At 46.7% G+C, this 6,544-nt stretch overlaps 1 pseudogene; it reads left to right on the top strand.

The window, feature by feature from the left end:
- LOC110260126 lies at positions 1,771-6,261 on the top strand (annotated as a pseudogene).

Below are 6,544 nucleotides of genomic sequence, written 5' to 3'. Positions count from 1 at the left end.
AGAGGGAGAGGGAAACAGAGGGCATTCTAGGTGGTGGGCCCAGCAGAGGCACGGGCCTGAGTGTAACCCACTAGGACCCTATGGGACCTTCCTGGGACAAATGCCTCCTGTCCTCCCGGTCAGCTCCATCTAAGCATGTGATCTGCTGTAGCAATTCAAAAATACTTTCTCTATAATCATCCCTCTTTGTGATCTCACAGTTAAACAAGTCAAGACTTTTCAAATTTTTATGATTTTCCAGCGTTTCTACTATACTGAGGTCTTTGATTCTGTTTCCACTCAAATTGAAGCAAGTAAGATTTGGACATTTCTCTGCTAGGAATTCCAAGAAATTCCTGGAAATTATACTGTCATTAAGTTCCAACTTTTAAAGTTTATTTAAGCTGAGAAACCAGGCCAATGAATTTAGTTCCACATCAGCCATACTCAGAAACTCTAGGGTTTAGTTTTGTTTTTGTTTTTGTTTTTGTTTTAAGTATCATTCAAGCCCTTGATTTTTCCATAGTTCTTTCACACCACTAGTATTACCAGAAACAGACAGCTCGTAAGTAGATAAACCAGTGCTCCACGGCCTCTCTGGGTCGCAGTTTTGTGGCACGAAAACAGATTTCCTCCCTACTGCTCCAGATGGGGGTACCGAAGAGCCTGTCTTAACGGGATTTCCCCAAGCACTACTCAGGCAGTGCCAGATGGCCCAGGGACTCCTCAGCCCAGAAGGGAAAATCCAATTAAAGCAGCACTCTGCTCAAAACCAGGTGACCAAGTCTCACACCTTTCCCCCACAAAAGGAAAACCTCCAATCAAGGCAACCCAGTACGGAGGTATACCACAATGTCTTCACACTCGGGGTTCCGCCACTTACCCGAGACGTCTCACAGATCAGACCAGACCAAACCACACCAGGACCAGGGCCTTATTTATCCTCCTCCTCCACCTCCTCCTCCTCCTCCTCAGGAGGCGAACCAGCTTCTGCTTCATCATCTACAACTTCATCCTCACCATCCTCTTCTTCTGAACCTGGTGCTTCGCCAAGATGGCGGCGCCCACGTTGCGCTGCGTGGCCCAGGGCGGGAGGTTTGGTACCACAGGTGGGTCAGGAGTCTGCCCCCAGGGCTGTGGCGGCCCACTAGGGTAATCAGGGGCCGCTGGCGATACCAAAGGCTCGCGGTCTCATCACAGAGTTATTCCCTGAGACGGGTACGAAAAGAGAGCTCCCAGAACTCTTCCACCACAGCCTGGTGGGCAACTTTCCCCAGACTGGGGTCTGATGCTACAGTCTCCTCGCTGCAAGTGGGGCATCTGCTGTCGCTCTTGGGCTTGACTCGCAGCCAACGAGCGGGCCACAATGCGATTGCGCTGTAGGTAGGCGTCACCGCGAGGCTGGGAGGCCTGTCCTACCGTGGCGATTGAGGTGCGCGGCAGAAAGCGAGTAAAACAAGGCGCGCGCCCTGCGTCCACACGCACCAAGGGTTCAGGGTCCTGGCGGCTCATCTCCAGCAGCTCTTCACTAACCTCGAGCAGCTTCGCAGTGCTAGATATCTCAGCGTTGTACCAAATGCAGCGCCTGAGCTTCCTAGAGGCAGTGCGCGGCCACATCCACACCGGCACGCTTCTGAGCCCACTGAGTTTGCAGACTCGGCTGCCGACTGGCAAGCCCAGAAGGCAGGAGTTTAGGCAAGTTGGTTTTTTGTCGTTCCCCCCCACCCCCGGTCACGCCCGCATCACGTGGAATTTCCTGAACCAGGGATCGAACCTGCGTCACAGCAATGACGAGGCTGGATCCCTAACTCTGAGCCACCAGGGAACTCCCTGGCCATTTTATACCAGGTACTCCAGCTGCCTGATTTCTACCGGGTCCCATTGGGTGGATCTGATCAGCTGAGCCATATCATATCTGGATATGAGTTCATCCACAAGTTGGCTGGAGAAGGCATATTTACAGTCTCTATTCCTCTAATTACAACTAGAACAAAACAGAAAGTCTACTCTCAATGCCATTTGGCTAAACAGAGGTAAGACATCTGCATTTGAATTGTGTCATTCCTTTGTCAGGCAGCAAGATGATTTGGTAGAAAGTTACCTGAAGCTCGTCACTTTTCTGCCCTTTCCAGAGCTTGACCACATAATGCAGCTGTATGTCAAAGATCCCGAAAAGCAAGAGTTGTCAGAAATGACTTGCTACAGAAGTAACATTGCTTGTTCATGGACAAGAAGGGTTGGACTCTGCTGAAAGGTATAGAGAAGCCCTTTATCATGGTAGCATAGATGCACTAAAGGTCATGGCTGATCAAGAGGAAGAATTTTTAAAAGAAGCTTCATTTTCTGAATTAGTTCTTGACCCAGGAACAAGTGTCTTAGATACTTGTTACAAAGCAAATGCCACTCCACATGGTCCCCATCGGGTACTGGATGATAACAGAAGGCGAAGTCAATATAAATCACAGACAAGTAACAAATCCTGAGAGTGTTTTAGTTCTTGGACATGTATTCCCAGTCCAGGGATCGAACCCACACTACAGCAGTAACAATGCCAGATCCTTAACCCTCTGTGCCATCAGGGAACTCCTGGACAATGTATACTTAAGAATGGATTTTTTGTTACTTAAAATAGGAAAAAGGAATTTCTACATTATAAAATGGCTTTGGCTATGATGCAAAAATCCTTCTGGTCGTACAAACAAACTTCATTCATTCTCAAGACCTACAAATTTATACCTTTACTTATTCAAATCAAGCAACAGGCAGGGGGAAGATAGAGGAGATCTGTCCCAGGAAGACCCCATAGGGTCCTGCTCGGTTAACACGAGGACAAGAAGTTGCAGCACTTATAGGTAACACCATTCAACTACATCAGACATGGATGAAGGGGATCATAGATATGAGGTTGGAACGTGCCAGCCATGCCCAGGACTCTATTTCCTGTGACATTTGGCTCAGTCTGCTTTGAGGAGAGATAGAGACAGCTGTGTGGCCCTTCTCAGGACCTGTGGGTTAGCACAGGCAGATCAAGCCGAGAGCACTCAAGTTCATTCGTGCTGGCAAGGAGCTTTTGGTCTTGAAATCAGGGTACATTTATGGTTTACCTTTTCCTTTGTCTCCAGACATAAATTAGCAAAATTTCTCCTGCAGCCAATCACAGTTTTCTGTCAGCTTCATGCGGAAACACCAGCTGTTTCTCCATGACTCTGATCCCTCCACACAGCTCATTCTAACCTGAATGACACTGGCCAAAATGCACTGGCCATCTGTCCAGCCTGCCCTGAATCCCTGTCACTGCACAGCCCAATCTTAGCAGAGGGAGACAAGCTAGAGGTTAGCTCTGACCCCTTACTTGCCATGTGACTTCAAACAAGTTATTCTCAGCCTCAAATTTGGAAAAAATAGTGAATACTATCTGCCTTGAGTTAGGATCAAGTGAGGGAAGTATTGTTTGTGAACGTGCACTGAAAAGTGACAAGGGACACACAAAGGTAAGAAGTAGTGATGACAACCTGTATATCTGGACACTGAATGCAGCATCTCTCCTCTGGAGACCAATGAAAATGTAAGTGCATAAGGAAGCAGACGAAACTTTCATTCCCAGGGGGAGAGGCTGTGCACAAAGACATGATAAATAAGCCTGCTGCCTCAAAATAAACACTGGTGCGACAAAAGCACTGCTTCCAGCCCCCCTGGTGTTTTGGGTCCTCCCCTTCTGTGTTCCACCTCCCTGCTCTTTCTTTCTATTTCTATGGCACCTGTCACCATGGTTTCTAGGTATTCAAATAAACACATCAAGTTGAAAACAGAACAGTATGTGGGAAGACACATTCCTTACTTCCTGAAACTGTGCAACCAGGTGGAACTGACTCCTGGGATGACAATCTTGAGATTTCATGTGGGAAAAGAAAAGAAGCAAATACCAAGTATATATCAAGTGCCCATAGAGCATAACAGTTTATTAGCTGCCTGGAGATTCAGAGTAATGATTCTGTGTTCCTTGCACTCAAGGACTTATAACCTCTAAGGTAATAGCAGCCTCTGCATATGTACCACTAGCACAGGGATACTGGATTATTATCAAGGGTTGTCCTTGTCAAAGATGGATGGATACACATACAGATGAGAGCTCACTTCTGGAAAAACACCAGCTCAGCCCAGAAGTGAACTCTGTCTTATCCCACATACTGTGCCAGAGGCCTCCAAACTAACAGATGAAAGCTATCGCTATGAAGATGTGTTAAAGACAGGGAGGACTGAGTAAAGACCTGCAGAATGGACCTAAACAGGGTATGCGTGTTCCAAACCAAGAGATGATTCCTATATCTTATCACGGGAAGTTGGCCAGAATTTATTTGTAAGACTCAAATAACATACAAAGAGAAATCAGATCCTTTGTTCTAGCTCCTGTTCTGCCACTATGTCATTAGATAATCTAAAGTGATTATTTAATCTTGCTGATAGAGGGTTGGGGTCTGGTGTTGTCACTGTGGTGGCTCAGGTCACTGTTGTGACTTGGGTTTGATCTCTGGTCCAGGAACTTCCACATTCTGTGGGCACAGCCAAAAGAAAAAAATCTTGCTGATAAATGTGGAGTTACAGACTTTCAGAGTTGGGTAAAATTTATGAATCTTGCTCAAGTTTATGAACCACAAGTCAGAATAGATTTGACAAAACATTCTTCCATTTCCAAAATCAAGAGGCTTTCAAGAGGGTGTGCAGTGAATGGGCACTCTGGAGTTTCTGGGACCCCTGATGGTTTATAGTCACCGCCACAGGCAGAATAGTGAAAACAGGACTATTCCAGAAAGCCTGAGACAAGGGATGACCAGAATGGATGGCTTTCCAGCAGGATGTTCCTTCCAGAGCATCACCACATGGTCAGAAGTACCTTCTTGTATATCTCCTTGGGGGCTCATTTTACTATTGAAACAAATAAACAATCAAAAAAATCCACTTCTTAATAACTTATTTCTTGGTCCCAATTTTGTCCTCTAATCCTACATAGAATAAATACCTTCTCTTTCACATACATTCTAAATATTTAAGAGAGAGACTGGTTTCTGCATGTCTTCTTTATTCTAAACCAAACATCCTCAGTCACCACAACTGTTTCTTGGCTTCCAGGCCAGTCTTCCGGGATAAACTTTTAGCTAACTATATGCTAACGGACCATGCATCTTTTTAGAGAGATGGTTAGACCAGAGGCATAGCACACTTTAGCCGTAAGGGGAAGGTTGAGGCTCCCTTAGCATACCCAAGGAGAGGAAGCAGCTGGAACCTAGTCGGGGGTACAGTGTTGGACATTTTTTGGCTTCATCCACTCTCCTTTCTAGAACCCCCATCCTTTGAAAGCACATGCCTCCATTCAAAAGACCAGGACATGCTCCCTGCGTCGGGATGGGACCTGCCTTTGGCAGCAGGACTAAGGTGCAGCCAAGTAAAAGAGCTAGGGAGTAGCTAGCCCAGAGTTCTGCTCTAGGCCAAGGGAAGTGCTGTGGTCCCTTTGTCCAGGTCTTCTCATCAACCAAGTAAAAAAGGTCAGATAAAAGGGTCCAAAGCGGTTTTTCACCTGCCTTTGGCCTGGACTTAGTTTGAGAGAAAAGGAGTGCTTGAAGCTCACCCACCCATGAGGGCTAGCCAAGAGCCAGCCACCTCCATCTCCTTCCAACAGAGTAATAGCTGACAACCACCAGAGAGTAAGAGTACTACAGTGACATGATTACAGCCCTTGGCCCTGGTGCTGGGCTTCTATTAATGAAAGCAAACCTGGCATTTCCCTTTTTAACCAGTTTCTTGATTGATTCATATTGAAACCATGGATTACAAGGAAAAAATATTTCCCTAAGTAAAATTAAACCTTGATTTGGCAAGGTCTAGCATCAGATGAAGTCAAAGAGGAAGAGATGACTGAGGAGCCCTGACTCTATCGCTAACCTCTGGGTGCTCTCACTTCAATTACCAAGTCAACACTGCCCTGGTACCCAGGGGCTACAGCTGTTTGTCACAGCTCTGGTCTAACAATGGACACCATGCCTCCCCTTGTCTGTTAGTTTTCTCTTGGCTATGCTAAGACCAAGTGGCACTGCCAGCATGGGGGTCAGCTACACCATAGCTAATTTGTCCCGAATTCAGAGGCTCTAATCCAATTCACTCAGTATCGGAGAGACCTAAACACTTGCCCAAAGGGGCTGAAACAAGTCTTCACTAATCCCTCTTGGGTCCCTCATTTCTACACCATCCTCCAGCCCTGCCCCCAGAGGTTGCCTCACTGGAATTTGGCCCCCTCAATCTCTATGCAAAGTGAGATCACCAGCTCTGCAGCCCACCCAAGTAGTCCCTGCTCAGATCTCAGAATCAGATTTGAGAAATATTCCTCTTCCTTAATGGCATGATGTAATGAATGACCTCACCCTTCAGATAGGACCCTGCCTTTTCATGAAGAGGGATGCCCTTAAGCACAACAACACAATGTTCACGAAGTAAACTAGATGACCTGCCTAGTCTTGAGCTAGGAAAGGCCCCCAAAGACTTGGGCCTTCCCTGCAGTACCTCTAGGCAGGTC

Source organism: Sus scrofa, chromosome 3, assembly GCF_000003025.6.
Source record: "Sus scrofa isolate TJ Tabasco breed Duroc chromosome 3, Sscrofa11.1, whole genome shotgun sequence".
Classification (NCBI taxonomy): Eukaryota; Metazoa; Chordata; class Mammalia; order Artiodactyla; family Suidae; genus Sus; species Sus scrofa.
The sequence above is the reverse complement of the archived record's forward strand: the minus strand, read 5'-3'. Positions and strand labels throughout refer to the sequence as shown.